Source organism: Mustela erminea, chromosome 21 (assembly GCF_009829155.1).
Source record: "Mustela erminea isolate mMusErm1 chromosome 21, mMusErm1.Pri, whole genome shotgun sequence".
NCBI lineage: Eukaryota > Metazoa > Chordata > Mammalia > Carnivora > Mustelidae > Mustela > Mustela erminea.
The window spans coordinates 19,213,084-19,229,757 of record NC_045634.1 but is presented as its reverse complement, the minus strand read 5'-3'; the positions used below and the strand labels follow the sequence as shown (position 1 = coordinate 19,229,757).

The 16,674-nt window shown below is 38.1% G+C and overlaps 1 pseudogene; it reads right to left on the bottom strand.

Annotated features, from left to right (window-relative positions):
• Nucleotides 1-13,250: 13,250 nt before the first annotated feature.
• LOC116581608 lies at nucleotides 13,251-13,626 on the bottom strand (annotated as a pseudogene).
• Between the last annotated feature and the right edge of the window lie 3,048 nt (nucleotides 13,627-16,674).

Genomic DNA, 16,674 nt, shown 5'->3' with positions numbered 1-16,674 from the left:
GTAAAAAAAGAGAAACTGATATATACATACATAAATAAAATAAAATAAAATACATTGAAATGATAGAATGTGACTGTAAAGATGAAAATTTAAAAAGCTTTAACCAGGGCACCTGGGTGGCTCAGTGGGTTAAGCCTCTGCCTTCGGCTCAGGTCATGGTCTCAGGGTCCTGGGATCGAGCCCCGCATCAGGCTCTCTGCTCAGCAGGGAGCCTGCTTCCCCCCCCCCCCTCTGCCTGCCTCTTTGCCTACTTGTGATCTCTCTCTGTCAAATACATAAATAAAATCTTAAAAAAAAAAAAAAAGCTTTAACCAAAAAGAAGAAGGAGAAGAAGAAGGAGAAAGAGGAGGAGGAGGGAGAGGATATGATCAGACAAATGAAGAGAACAGAGAAATACACTAGATTCTGGGTGTATTTTGGTTAGCTTGTTAGAAGAAACTGCATTCCAAAATTGTAAAGAAAGAAAAACTTATATATATACATATGTATATAAATAAAATTGGACACAATGAAAGGCTATAATGTAAATGTAAAGATGAAAAATTTAAAAAGATTTTTTTAAAGTTCATAAAATAAATTGGTTGAAAAAGGAAAGAGGAAAAAATTAAAATTGTAGGGATAAAGAATTGTGGGGGAAAAAACATAAATTCTGCATACTATTTTTCTCGACCGCTAGATTTTTGCAGTTCTGAGTGATACGTAAACTTGGTCTTAGACAGATGTTCTTGCTGATCTTCTGGGGAGAGGGGCCTTTTGCACTAGTTCTCAGGTGTCTTTGTCCCAGGTGGAATTGCACTGCCCTTGCCAGGGGGCCAGGCTAAGCGACTGGGTTGCTCTGGGTTGCTCTATGGGACATTTGTTTCCTGAAGGCTTTCCATGCTGCTTCAGAGGATGAGAATGAAATGAATGAAAATGGCAGCCTCCCATTCTCCACCCCTTGTGGCAAAAGCTTGTGGTGTCACTCTTCAGAGGAAAAACAATCAATCACTCCAATTTCCTGATGTCCAACTGCACTCCGTGCCCACCCAGCCTGTGACCGAGCATTTCTATCTCAGGCACATGACCTTCTTTTGAGTCTCCAAACCCTGCAGATTCCTCTGGCGTGCTCCTGTGACATTTGTCCCAGGGAAGCAACGGGAATCTTGCTGGTTCTGCAACTCACTGGGCCCCTGCTTAGAGAGCAGTCACCAGACCATGCTGTGATTCATGGTTTATGGCAACCCCAAACTGAGACTCCACGCCTGGGCTCACTGATTGTAGCCAGCTTCCCCACTCCAATGCTTGGGAACGTTGCCTCACTCAGGCACTCCCTATTATTTCTGTGACCCCAGGAATCCTGAGATCACACTCTCCCACCTAAGATTCTGTTCTGCTTTGCCACCTGAATACCTTTCAGGCAGGGATGACCCTCGTTGGAGCAGACTTCTAGGAGTTCCAATTTTGTTCTCCAGTGCTCTAAAACTTTCTGGTGATGGCTTGTGGAGGCTCCCTACCCCCATGGTTTATCTTCCCATATGTCACCTTGGATTCACTTCTCTGCACCTTCTAATTGCAGAAAGCGGTCTCTTTTCTATCTGCAGAATTGTGGCAATTCTTTTCTTAGCTTTCCAGTTGAGTTTGCATGTGTTCAGAATGATTTGATAGCTCTTTGGCTGAATTCCTGAGACCAGACAAAACTAAGGTCTTATACTCCTCTGCCATCTTGGACTATCCTACACACATGTTCTTGATTAATATTCGGTGCTATTCTTCTTTTGACAGCTGGAAGGAGATCAAAATGAAGCAACTTTCCCAATGTTGTAAACAGCAGTATACTTTGGTATAGTAATTCCACTTTCTCATCCTGATGTAGTATCACTATTGTGGGTTGAGGCAACTGAATCTACATAAATATTTCACTGGAGATCTTGTTCAGGGGTGTCAAGTACCTATTGATTCCTCATCCCCTTAAATATCCCCCAAATATCCCAATAATATTATCTCCAAAAGTAAACTCAGCTGCTCACTCACCCCTTAACTCATTCTCCTTACCAATTACTCCAGTTCATCATCACCTCCAACTTCTTAATATTTGCCCTGAAATGTTAATTTTATATTTTATTTCCCTGATCAGCCATCCCTCACTGGTCATAAAATCCTGTCTTCTTTTGAAATAGTTCTAACATTTGACTCCCTTCCTATGGCCTATTACAATGATTATAGTCATTACTTCACTGATAATCCTAATAGCCAACTAACTGTTCTCCCTATGGTCTCTCCTTTCTACAATCCAACAAATAAAATGGCATTATCTGTCACATTATTCAGTTGAAATTACAGCACATTGTAGTCACTAATTCTGCTCCACAGAGACCATATGCATATCTAAGGTTTGAACATCTTTCCCCTAAGCACATACTTCTGAATCTCCATGTGTAAACAGAGATGTTCTCTCCCTCCACACTACTACTCTATGGTTCCAGAACCACTCAGAACTGTGTTTAAACAATTTATATGTAATCTTTTTTTTTTTCGTTAATTTAGATGTAATCTTAAACTCTCCTCTCTTCATCCCTTCACCTTAAGCCAATCCCTAGCCCTTTCCCCAAATATCCCTCAAGGTATTTTTTCTTTCTAAACCCTCTCAGCTACTTTAGATCGAACTTTCCTCTTTTTTTTTTTTTTGAACTGAAATAGAATTCTGTCTTCTCTCCCAACTTTTGCTTCATCTCTAGCCAACTCCAATCCACTCCCCACATTACTATCATACTTACTTTTCTAAAATATAAATCTGATTGTGTTGTTTTCTTATTGAAGTCCCTTCAATGGCTCATCATTACCTGTGTAAGTTTCTCAAGACATAGCCAAAAATCTGCATCTGAAAAATCTGAATGTGCTTGTTTAAAATATAGATAACCAAATCCTACATCAAGCCTATTGAACCCAAATTTCTGAAGAGTGACTCTGAAAAAATAATTTTAACAAGACCTCCAATATCCTTTGGGTTAATGTCTAATGCACATGATACCATGATCTTGTTCCTATTTTCTGTTTTTATATTCCCCATACTTTCAACCTATACCTACATTACAACCTTTAAGAATTACTGGTTTTCCCTTCAAATCCTATGCTCTTTCATACATCTGGGATTTCAAGCATAGTGTTGCTTGTGTCTTGGTTACCCTCTGCCAGCATGCCTATATAATAAAAATCATCTTTGAAGAACCTGTGGAAGCAAGATCTTATTTGAGAAGCTTTAACTGTCCTCAATTCCCTGGTTCAAGTTGGTAATTTACCCAGTGTCCCAGTAACACCACTTCGCCATTATCTGCTTACATGTTTGTTTCTTTTAGAGTACCATAAACTTCTTAAGAACAATGAATATATCTTAAGTTTGTATTTTTAGTACTTACATCAATAAACATTTGTTAAATGGATGAATTCAGTAAATAAATGTGTGAGGGAGGGAGGAAGTTAGGTTAAGTGTAAGTACATGCATGACCTAAAAGTAGTTAGTAAAAGTGTCTTACCAAAATATCCACTGCACATTCTATTTTATGGCATTTAAATTGAACAGTAAATATCCATCTAATTCAGGTCTATTAAACTCATAATTCTTTTTTGATTCTCTCCCGAATTTCTTTTTTCCCATCTGCCAGTCTGGCATAATTACAATTCCTACCTCAGGGTAGTGAAAATTAATTGGCTTGTAAATAATGATAAATTAGTCAATGTTCATAAAATGCTCTCAAGATGAAAAGCACTCTAACCATCACCTCAAAGCATTTTTATTTATTAGAAAATAAATTGATGCATTATCAATATCTAGACCACACCTATGATTTATGCCCTAAATACAATTCAGCTTCTTTATCTATCTAGCTCTAAAATGGTCTTTCTTTCATTCTGTTGTGTAGAGTCTTACATCACTGTCAGTGTGGTAAGACAAATGATGAAATTAGTTACTATATATAGAATCTATAACAATGATTTGATCTTAGAGGTTAGAGTAGTCAGCATATTCAGGTACTCATTCTGGCTGTCACTTTCTGGTTTAAGTTTAGTCCCCAGTCTTGGAAGGACTGAGGATGGTTAAGATAAAGCAGAGTTGTGGTCGCCTGGGTGGCTCAGTTGCCGGGCATCTGCCTTCAGCTCAGGTTGTGATCCCAGGGTTCTGAGATTGAGGCCCACGTCGGGCTTCCTGCTCAGTGCTTCTCCCTCTCCCACTCCCCCTGCTTGTGTTCCCTCTCTCTGTCTGTCAAATAAATAAATAAGCAAATCTTTAAAGAAAAAAAATAAAATAGAGTTGTTTAAGGCTAGTTTGGGAAATATATTACCTCAAATTCAGTATATCTCAGGAGATATAGAAACTCACATGTCTTGGGAAAGTTGAAACAACATTTTAAGAAGGAGACATGAGATTTATGAAGATCCTCTCATTGAAAAGGACCAGAATATGTTCCAAAGAATACCACATCCAAGGGTATATATACCTGACTATATAAAGATATATATAGAGGGACAGAAAGAGGGTTGTGTAAAATTGCCAGTTCTATTTTCTATGTGTTTGGTGTTAAAATGTGATTTCTCTCATAAAATTAAGATAGGAGTATACTTGGCTAGGCTTTGTTTCTCTCTCCTCTCCCATGTTTTTGTGTTATTTTGGTGACTTACTAAATAAAGGTTTTGGGAAACAGCACAACATATCACTTAATGTTCACGACTATTTAGTCCATTCTACAGATGAGGAAACTGAGCCTTTGAGAGATTTTTGTTTAACTTATCCAAACATAGGTAGTGAGTCAGTAGACTACTTTTTGAGCTCTAGAATGAGGATCTTAATCTAGAATGAAGATCTTAAAAAAAATATGGACTCTACAGTAGTGGGTTGGCATTGGGCAAGCAGCTTTCATCTGTTACTCTGTGCACAGATATTGGGTTCTCTGGAAGACTCTAGTCAGCTTTCACAGGTGGAGTCAGAAGTGGAATCACTTTTAATAAATAGCAGCATAAGCAGTATTGTCTTTGGAGGGCACCTATAGTGGTAGCGCAAGCAATGCTTCAAAGCTTCCATTTTGGATTCCAAGATGAGAAAGGACAAGAGAAGTAAATGTCTAATACTGTGAAAAAGCAAAGAAAAGGTTTTTCACAAAACACATGTGAGCTATTTCTTAAAAGACCCCAAAATTACCTGAGAAGAATTTATTCTGGATACAGATGTTCTCATAAAAATGAATGATGTCTAAGCTAGAAAAAACACGGTGACAGTTGTATCATAACTATTACTATAACTATTCCAGTTTTTATTATTTTGAAGGTTCTTTTTAGCTCTAATATTTAAAAATTTTTAGATATAAGAGTTTATTTCATTAGTACCTTCCCACTCAAAACAATCATATTGTTAGGATCACCAAGTCAAAAAAGAAGCAGGCATCAAAACAATGTGAACTGCAAAGCATTCAAAGGATAAATGAACCATCACATTTGACTTTTCTTTAGGTACTAGTGCTAAACAACAAAATGAAAACATGAGTTACCAGTAGGGTGATTTTTTTTTTTCACTCTGAAAGACTAGGAAACTTTAGAATGATCAGTTATTCCCTATGTATAATAAGTTGTGCAACAAGTTATATAATTTCATGTCAATCTTTCCATGTGAAATCTCTGAAGATCAAGAATAGGTATTAAGAGCATTTGATGACCCAGTAGCCCATGATTTTATCATTTCCTCTCAAGAAGTGTGATGTATGGAACATCTCTGTGTGGCCTCTTAGGGCAAGCCAATACCTAGAAGTATATAATGCATGTTTTTTAAAGCAGAGAGCTCTTCAGACCAACACTTATAAAGGAGAGAAAGAAGCAGAATTTGACAGAGGGAAGGGTTGAATAGCACCCTCAGTAGTTTCTAGGGAGGTCTGAAGTTAGAATTGGCCTTCAGAGTTCTCCTGAATCAAAGAAAGGGACCTGGGACTTTGTACCATGCTTGGCTAGTCACTGGTCCTAGACTAACCCCTGCAAGTGGATCCTGCCATGACTGCAGCAGCAGCCTTTCAAAATGGCAATTCCAGGGGCACCTGAGTGGCTCAGTTGGTTAAGCGTCTGCCTTTGGCTCAGGTCATGATCCCAGGTCCTGGAATCGAGCCCCGCATCAGGTTCCCTGCTCAGTGGGAAGCTTGCTTCTCCCACTCCCTCTGCTGTTCCACCAGCGTGCGCTCTCTTACTTTCTCTCTGTCAAATAAACAAATAAAACAAAGAAAGAAAGAAAGAAAGAAAGAAAGAAAGAAAGAAAGAAAGAAAGAAAGAAAGGAGGAAAGAAAGAAAGAAAGAAAGAAAGAAAGAAAGAAAGAAGGAAGGGAGGGAGGGAAATGGTGAGTCCAGGAGTGGGATTTGGCTATGAGCGGTGAGCAGTAAACACTCCTGAACATGGGAAATGTGTGAGCTGGTCCTGAAGGGGGCTCTGGACAACACACCACAGCATCCAATCCAACCTAGCTCTTAACCTTCTTGCCTTTGTATCTGATGTTCAAGCTTGTTGCTTCACTTTGATTTCCTTCTTTTTATCTTATATACTCTCCTAGGGACTGTTTTGGTTTCATCCTCTATCTCTTTCCTTTTGGTACTCTAGATGGCAAGTACATCTTGCCATCTGCAAAAATGAGCTAGAACTGGGGCGCCTGGGTGGCTCAGTGGGTTAAGCCTCTGCCTTCGGCTCAGGTCATGATCTCAGAGTCCTGGGATCGAGCCCCGCATCGGGCTCTCTGCTCAGCAAGGAGTCTGCTTCCCCCTCTCTCTCTGCCTGCCTCTCTGCCGACTTGTGATCTCTGTCTGTCAAATAAATAAATAATATCTTTTAAAAAAATGAGCTAGAACAATTATGACTGGAATTAAAACAAAAAGTCAATACAGATTTGCCAGTCCTGCCGCAGTTATTCCTCCACGTTCCACTTCAAGAAGGATTATACATAATCAAATTGATAGCATGTGACTTTCCTCTCTTTGTCTACTTGCTCTTCCATTTCCCTTCCCTGTCTTTTTACAGCAACAAAACCAGGAATTCAGCTTCTAGGTCTTTGCTGGAGTTTTTACTTCTGTGACGGCATCCTTCTTCCAGACATAGATATAGATAAATAGATAGATGCAGATATAGATGTCTATATCTATCTGAATGCCAAGCTTGAGTTCCACCTCTGTCTCAAATATTTCTCCAATTTTCTTGCCTCCTTCAAATTTTTAGCACACACTGTCTCTGCAATACATTGGGTATTTGATAATATACATCTGACTTTACCTTTCTATACTCACGGTTGTCCATACTAATAACCATGAACTTCTTGAATTTTTCACCTTATACTCAATGCTTGGCACAGTATCTTGCTTATTGCAAGGTTTTTTTTTTATGTGTATATATGTGTGTGTGTGTGTGTGTGTGTGTGTATTCCTTTGTTCCCATCAGAACCCATCACATCTATTGTTTTCTATAAAATAAATGAGTGACTTTTGAGCTTTAAGTGTGTTTTTTCCAGATCTATCAAGGCATAATTAACATGTAACATATGTGAATTTAAGGTGATTAACACAACTTGATACACATATATAATGAAACGACTACCACAATAAGTTTAGTCAATTAATTAATTTATTTAAGAGTATTTATTTGACAGAGAGAGAGTGACCACAAGTAGGCAGAAAGGCAGGCAGAGGGGGAGAGGGAAACAGACTTCCTGCTGAGCAGAGAGCCTGATGTGGGACTCCATCCTAGGACCCTGAGAACATGACCTGACTGAGGGCAGAGGCTTAACCCACTGAACCACCCAGGTGTCCCAAGTTTAGTTAATTTAGTTAGTTAACCTCACATTGCCATTTGTGTATGTGTGTTGTGATAACACTGAAGATCAACTGTCTTAGCAACTTTGAGATATTGGTACAGTATTGTTAACTGTAGTCACCATACTAGACCTTAGATACCATGAACTTATTTATCTTATAACTAGAAATCACTTTAACCAACATCTCTCCTTTTTCGTTGTCCCCAAGTCCCTGGCAACCACCATTCTACTCTCTCCATTTCTATGAGTTCTGCTTTTCAAGATTTCAGATATAAGGGAGAAAGAACATGAAGGGAAGGTAGGTGGGGGGGGGGTAGGTGAAGGGGATTAAGAGATACAAACTTCCAGTTATAAAACAAATAGGTCATGGAGATGAAAAATGCAGCATAGGGAATTTTTAAATAGTAGAAGAAGAACATGGAGTATTTGTCTTTGTCTGACTTATTTTCATTTATTGCAATGCCCTCAAGATCCATCCGTGTTGTAGCAAATGGTAGAATTTCCTTCTTTCTCATGGCTGAATATTATTCTCTCACGTGCATGGGCATGCATGTGTGTGTGTGTGTGTGTGTGTGTGTGCGCACGTGCGCCACATTTGCTTTATCTGTTCATCCCATCATGGACACTTGGCTTGTTCTCATGTGTTGTTTATTGTGACTAATGCAATAAGAAGGTAGATAGTGATTTCATTTCCTTAGGATATACACCTAGAGGTGGAATTGCTGGATTATGTGGTAGTTCTATTTTTTGGAGGAAACTCCATACTTTTTTTTTTTTTTTAAATAGTGGCTGTTCTAATTTATATTCCCAGCAATAGTGCACAAAGTTTTTCTTTTTCTCACATCCTCATCAACATTCATCTCTTGTCTTTTTGAGGATAGCCATTTTAACAGGTGTGCAGTGATACCTAACTGCGGTGTTGATCTGCTTTTCCTGGTAATTAGTGATGTTAAGCAACTTTTCTTGTATCTGTTGGCCATTTGTATGTCTTCTTTTGAAAAAAGACTATTCAAGTCCTTGCCCAGTTTTAATCAGATTGTTTTCCTACTATGGAGCTTTAGGGGTTCCTTATGTATTTTGGTTATTAACTCCTCATCAGATAGATGCTTTATAAATATTTTCTCCTATTCTGTCTTTGCATTTTGTTAATTGTTTCTTTTGCTATGAAGAAACATTTTAGTTTGATGTAGTTCTGTTTATTGATTTTTGCTTTTGTTGCTTGCTGTTTTGGTGTCATCCAAAAAATTGTTGCCAAGAACAATGTCAAGAAGCTAGTCCCCTATATTTTCTTGAGGAGTTTTATGATTCTAGGTCTTGCATTTAGGTCTTTACTCCATTTCAAGTTAATTTTTTTCAGTGGTGAAAGATAGGGGCCCAGTTTCATTCTTTTGCATGTGAATATCCAGCTTTTCCAACACCATTTATTGAAGAGGCTTTTTCCCATTGCATATTCTTGGCTGCCTTATGGTTATCAGTTGACTATATATGCATGGGTTTATTTCTAGACTTTTGACTGTTTCGTTGGCCCATGTATCTGTTTTCTTGTTGTTTGTTTGTTTGTTTGCCAGTATGATACTGTTTTGATTATTATAGCTTTTTAATGAAGTTTGAAATCAGAAAATTTGATACCTTCTGCTTTGTTCTTTCTTAGGATTGCTTTGGCTATTTGGGATCTTTTGAAGTTTATACGCATTTTAGGATTGATTTTTCTATTTATATGATAATTGCTATTATAATTTTGATAGGGATTGCTTGACTCTGTAGATGGCTTTGGATAGCATGGATATTTTAACAGTATTAATTATTTTGATCTATGAACATGGCATATTAATTTGTGCCTTCTCCAATTTCTTTCATCAATGTCTTATAGCTTTTAACGTACAGATCTTTCATTTGCAAATATCTTCTCCCATTCCGTGGGTTGCCTCTTTGTTTTGTTGACTGTTTCCTTTGCTGTGCAGAAGCTTTTGATCTTGATGAAGTCCCAAAAGTTCATTTTCGCTTTTGTTTCCTTTGCCTTTGGAGACATATCTTGAAAGAAGTTGTGTGGCTGATATCGAAGAGGTTACTGCCTATGTTCTCCTCTATGATTCTGATGGATTCCTGTCTCATGTTGAGGTCTTTTATCCATTTTGAGTTTATCTCTGTGTAGAATGTAAGAGAATGGTTGAGTTTCATTCTTCTACATATAGCTATCCAATTTTCCCGCACCATTTATTGAACAGACTTTTTTCCACTGTATATTTTTTTCCTGCTTTGTCAAAGATTATTTGACCGTAGAGTTGAGGGTCCATATCTGGGCTCTCTACTCTGTTCCACTGGTCTATGTGTCTGTTTTTATGCCAGTACCATGCTTTATAGTAATCTTGGTGATCATAGCTTTGTAATAAAGCTTGAAATTAGGCAACATGATGCCACCAGTTTTGTTTTCCTTTTTCAACATTTCCTTAACAATTTGGGGTCTCTTCTGATTTCATACAAATTTTAGGATTATTTGCTCCAGCTCTTTGAAAAATACTGGTGGAATTTTGATCGGAATGGCATTAAAAGTATAGATTGCTCTAGGTGGTATAGACATTTTAACAATGTTTATTCTTCTGATCCATGAGCATGGAATGATCTTCCATCTTTTTGTGTCTTCTTTGACTTCTTTCATGAGTGTTCTGTAGTTCCTCGAGTACAGATCTTTTGTCTTCTTGGTTAAATTTATTCCTAAATATTTTATTACTTTTAATGACATTATAAATGAGACTTTATTTCTTTTTCAGATAGATTATTGTTAGCATACAGCAATGCAGTTGATATTTGTATGTTAATTTTGTATTGTGCAACTATATTGAATTTGTTTATTGGTTCTAATAGTTTTTTGGTGGAATGTTTAGAATTTTCTATACATAAGATCACATCGTCTGCAGACAGAGGCAATTTTATTTCTTCCTTTCTTATTTGGATGCTTTTATTTCTTTTACTGACTAAATTGCACCAGCTAGAACTTTTAGTACTACATCGAATAGCAGTGAGTTGTAAGACGGGGGACCTTTCTCTTAATCATGATCTTAAAGGGAAACATGTCAAACTTTCACCATTGAGTATGATGTTAGCTGTGAATATGTCATATATGGCCTTTATTATATTGAGGTGCATTCCTTCTATACCCAATTTTTTTAGAGTTTTTATCAGGAAGGAATATTGAATTTTATCAAATGCTTTTCCTGCATAATTGAGATAATCCTGGACAATGTTCCATGTATTCTTGAGAAGAGTGTGTGTCTTGGTGCTGTAGGGTAGAATGTACTCTTTATGTCTCTTTGGTCCGTTTAGACTAAGACATTATTTAAAGTGGAGTTTTCAAGTTCCCTACTGTTATTGAATTGTTGTCTATTTTTTTCTTAAGATCTGTTAGTATTTGCTTAATATATTTAGGTGCTGTGATGTTGGGTGCATATGTACTTACAATTGTTATATACTCTTAATGAATTGACTGATTTTCTTTGTCTTTTATTAGTTTTTGACTTAGCCTATTTTGTCTCATTGAAGTATGGCTAGTCTTGCCCGATTTTGGTTTTCATTTGCATGGGATATCTTTTTTTTTTTTTTAAGATTTCATTTATTTATTTGACAGAGAGAAATCACAAGTAGACAGAGAGGCAGGCAGAGAGAGAGAGAGGGAGGCAGGCTCCCTGCTGAGCAGAGAGCCTGATGCGGGACTTGATCCCAGGACCCTGAGATCATGACCTGAGCCGAAGGCAGCGGCTTAACCCACTGAGCCACCCAGGTGCCCCTGCATGGGGTATCTTTTACCATCCCTTTGCTCTGAGCTTATGTGTATCTTTAAATCTAAATTGAGTCTCTTAAAGGAAGCATATACTTGGATCTTATTTATAATCCAGTCAGCCACTCTATGCCATTTGATTAGAGAATTTAATCCATTTACATTTAAATAATTATCGGTCAGCAAATGATGACATCTTAATTGCTTACTAGCTGTTTTGTAGTTTCCTTCTTCTTTTCTTCTTCTCTTGCTGTCTTTCTTCATGAGTTGATGATTTTTCATATTGGTGTACCTACCTCTTTCAGGTTTAGTGGAGCTGTTCATCTTCCACATGATCTAGTTTGTCTCTTGTTTTAGGTTTTGCTCAAACATCATCTTTCATAAAGAGATACTCACTGTCTCCATCTGAGGTAACTCTAAACTTGGTCAACTATTCCATAATGACTCTCTATCCCTTTATCATGAGGTTTTCGTCTTCATTGCCCTTTTCTCTCCTCACTGTAGTACTCCCAATGTCAATTATTATATAATAGTATATAATAACTATAATAAATATTTATTAAATGAATGAAATCCCTCATTAATATTTGTCAACTATCCTATAGGTGGTACAATATTATTTCTGGCTATATAGTGAGGAGTACAGTAGTTATGGGCCTTGATTTCATGTAGTTTGTAGTCCAGTAATTGAGACAAATAGTAACCAAAAAGTCAAACAAATATAAAAGGCTTATATTTTTATCTCTGATGTTGCAACTAGCATATAGATAATACTCTACTGTACCCGTGAATCATTCAGGTTCTTATCAAAAAAACAGAATCCAACTTCAACAATTCAAAAGATTTTAAATAAAAAAGATATTTACAGAGGTATGAACAGTGCTAAGGGAATGGACAAAGAATGTGAGATGCTCAAAGATCACCAAGATCAGAAAGCCATTGTTACCTTTAGGAGTAAAGGGTTAAAGAAAGCAAACAGTATTATTGGAACCCAATAAATACTGAAGCTGTGGAAATGGGCCACACAATAGGTGTGGTAATCAAAGAGAGATGCTAGCCACTTCTAGAGACATAGCCAAGTGCTATGGTCAAAATCAGGAAGACATACCCCAATGTCTCTCCTCTTCTCTGATCCTCTGCTTGTGCATGCTGCTGGTCAAATCCAACTGGAATCCAAGTAGCAAAGAGGATGGGTAACAAAGTTTCCCAGTGTCAGTATTTTGGGGCACAAGCAGGGAAATGTGGAGACTAGATTTTGAGTGTTTGTGTTAAGGGATGGAGGCAAGAAAGGAGTTGTGAACAGAGAATAGTTAAGAAGACCTGAAAGAACTCAACAAAACTGTAGTAGAGATTGATTTGCTCCCCTCCCCAAGCTGTCCCACAGGAGTATAGTGTTAGCATCATGACAAATACCCAGTGAATGGAAGAATTAAGTCCTTTAAACTTTATACAGTTTTAAAGTTTAATTTTATATTTTTATTCTCATAATTTAAGCATTTGTTCATAACCCTGAAGTATTCTAAGAACCTTTTTTTCTGACCAAAAGGGAAAAAAATTCTTCTCTTCTCCCTCCCTCTCCCCTCTTCCTCCCCTTCCCCTCCCCATTTCCCACTTTCCCACTTCCCTCCACTTCTCTTCTCTTCCTTCAGTTTGTGTTTTATTGATGCAGAAGCTCAGGCTTTGACCACACACTCCCGCAACAGGTACAGCTGCTCCTTCCTCTGCTACTTCTTGGTCTTGAGGTTTTCCTTGTGATTGTTCAGCCGCAGTCACATGGCACATAACTTCTTGAGCAGCAGATCCAGGAGTTCGTACTTCTTACCCTTGTAGAATTTCCTGATGTTCTCCTTCTGAATCTGGTTGATGACGGTGAGAGCACATGGGATAGATTTGCAAATAACTGAGATCCTGGAGAGCTTTGAAGCCACTGTGACTGTTGACTGTCACTTTGGGGACATGCAGCTAGGACAGCTCCAACTTCGGGTTTTCCCACTGTTTAAGCAGCTCTTCCTTCTTGCCACGAAGGTCTGGAGCCTTAATCTTGGCCATGTGTGGTCGCTGCTGGTAAGGAAAAGAACAGAAGTATTTTCTTTTAAATACCAGAAGTTTCCCCTCCCCAGAGCATTTCAAGATAATAAAATTTACTGATGATTTTGTGGGCCATTAGTAAATTCTCTGGAAAGAGTAAAAACTAGTCCCTGAATTATCATTATCTGGAGTGGTCTGTTTTAAAAGCAGCCAATAAAAAAGGTCATTTTTAAATCCTAAAATGTCACTTAAACAAGAATCACCATGTTACACGTATTTTGCCAAATATCTGTGCATTCTTGGCAGTTTCATGTTAGTAGGAAATGTCATTCATTCTTTTCCTCCTGTGCCATTGTGAAACTACTGTCTCTCAGCTCTGAACCTCCTCGTCTCTATTTGGCTTTGGGATGCTTCAAAGTACATTTACCCTTTTTCAGCTGGTAAGTTCTGCCACTGGGATGAAGACTGGCAGGCAGGCAGTGGGAGCGAGGACCCACCAAAGCTTCCTGTTTCTACAGGAAACTTTGGTGTTGCCGTAGTGGTTGTGAACTGTTCCTGTGGCAGGCCCTTCCAATTTTTCACCTTTTCCTCTGGCCTCCCTGTGATCTCTCTGGCATCAGCACCTCAGAGATCTGACTTCCAGGTTCAGGGTGCTTCCTCCAAGCTTCTAGTTCTAATGATCTCAACTTCTTCTCTTTGTTTCTAAACCCGAGGATGGTAGTTGACTATGTTTACTATTTCTATGCTACCCAAGTATGCCCTTTTCACTTTTCTAGCTCTCTCATACCTGCTTTAACCAATGCCCTGTATTAAATTCTTTGCTAAAAATCACTGGTGGGACTGGCTATGTTTTCCTGATTGGACCTAGATATACTCCTTCTCACTGTGCCATTATTCCTCTTCCCTAACCCAACCAAATCCTTTTTTTTTTTTTTTTTTTTTTACTACACAAGCCATTGTTTTTAAGAGTGGAGTAGTCATCCCCTTAGCCATTAATGCATTTCTTCATATAACGAGAGATAGAATCTCTGTGAATCCAGAAATAAGCCCAATACATTTTTTATCTCCAGTATGTTAGGTGCTGTTTTAAGCATGGTAAGAAATATTTCTGTGTCATCATAGACCTACAGTCTGGTAGGAAAGACATATTTTACAGATGTGGGGGAAAAACTACCATAAAATGCAATTCCATGTATATTCATGATGTATGACATTTGGAGAAAAAAAGGGATTTGATGAGGATTTAATAGCTAAAAATTACTTCATGCAGGAGTTGGGATTTGGCATCTCTCAAATTATGGGAAGAAGGTCATGAAAAGATTGAAAGCCAGAGGGTTTTATAAGCAGAAGGGCAATTTGAGACAAAACATGGATCCAATAGTTATGGTTTTTTTTTTTCATTAATTCATTCACTCCATTTGCTCATCTACTCAGTTAATCTACACTTATTTTTATATACCTTCTCTATGCCAGGGCCTCTAGGATACGTGAGAGACCCTGATACATTGGTAGACCAGAAAACATATATTCCTGTCTCTTAAGGCTCATATTTCAATAGGATAGATATATTGATCAAATAATCACACCATAGATGTGTAATTGTCATTGCTCTGTGTCCTATAAAAGAGGTTAATGGGTCTGTGGAAGAGAATAGAGGGGACTAGGCAAAGTGTGAAAGACCAGTGTTCTAGTTTAAGCAATTGGCATGTGCAAAAATCCATGCAGAGAAGGAACAATGTGGGTACAAGAGACTAGAAGCAGGTCTATCTATCTGGATGGAGGAAGGAGTGGAAAAACATGGGTCTCTATGGAATTAGAAGAACTGAAAGTCAATAGATATGAGCAGGCCAAGGAAACTGCAAGAACCCCCTTCTGTTTGTGGAAACCAAATAGCCGTTGGTCAGAGTGTCAGCCCCAGGAAATACCATTTCAGACCATAAGCTGAGAGCGTAGAAGAGATGAGTCCTTACCCCAGTGTGCTATAGAGGAGTTTTGCTCACTAATGATTCTATAGGAGAGCAAGAAAGAGCAGTGTCTGATGTGGAAACGAAGGACTAGCTCCCTGGAGCAGAGCATTTTAATTTCACATGCACAAAGTACAGCATGCTAGAATCCTCTCCCAGCACATCCTTTTAGTCTCCAAAATACATGAATTTATTGAGAGTGCAGATGACTTGTTATAGAAAACAGTTTCAGCATTTGGTATAATTAATGTAAATATTGCATGTAATAGAAAAATAATCTAACACTTTCTTTATTTAAAGCAGGTTTAATTAATGTCAAGTGTTGTAGCAAGTGGTGATCTCCCCCTGCCTGCCTCTCTCCTCACCCTGTGTGCAAATGCTCCCTGCTGCCTTGTTTACCTGCAGACTTTAGTGTCTAAACACACAGGAGGGAATTTATGCTTTATTTCTAAAGCACTCTCTCTTCTTTCCTTCAAAAATAGCTTCTTTCTTTCAGTAAGAGAAACTATTCCCAGAGCCTCTTGAAAATTATTTTCTTGTAGACAAGTTTGATGTCTTGCACTGCTCGCCATGACCTACGCAGACCCACTCCAGGTTTATAGGCCTAACCATTGGGAGCAGGAATGTAGGTCATCTCTATTGGCCACTGCCTAACAACTGGACTCCTTTCTCCTCTCATTCTGCCTTCAGAGTGACTCCACGGGGAGCCTAAACAAGACAAGAAACTGGTTGGGGTGTCAAAAGCAAATGTCAAGAAAACAGAAAGAATTGTGTTAGGCTTGCAAAATAGCCAGGAGGGAATCTTCATGAACTGCCTTCCTTAGTAGTGAAATGGTATGCCTGCTTAACACAGGCCAATTTCACATTAGCAAAGGGACCAAAGCCACTATGTAATATATCTCTCTATTAAGCATTTACATCATATTGTATCATTGCTGAAGCGAGGCACATTGATTTTCTTAGCGATCTTCTATACGATATTTTTAGACTTAGACCATTAAAGAACCCTGAGGGTTTAGGTATAACTGACATACCATATCCTATTAATTTCAAGTGTACGTCATAGTGATTTGATATTTTTATACATTACAAAATGATCCCCACG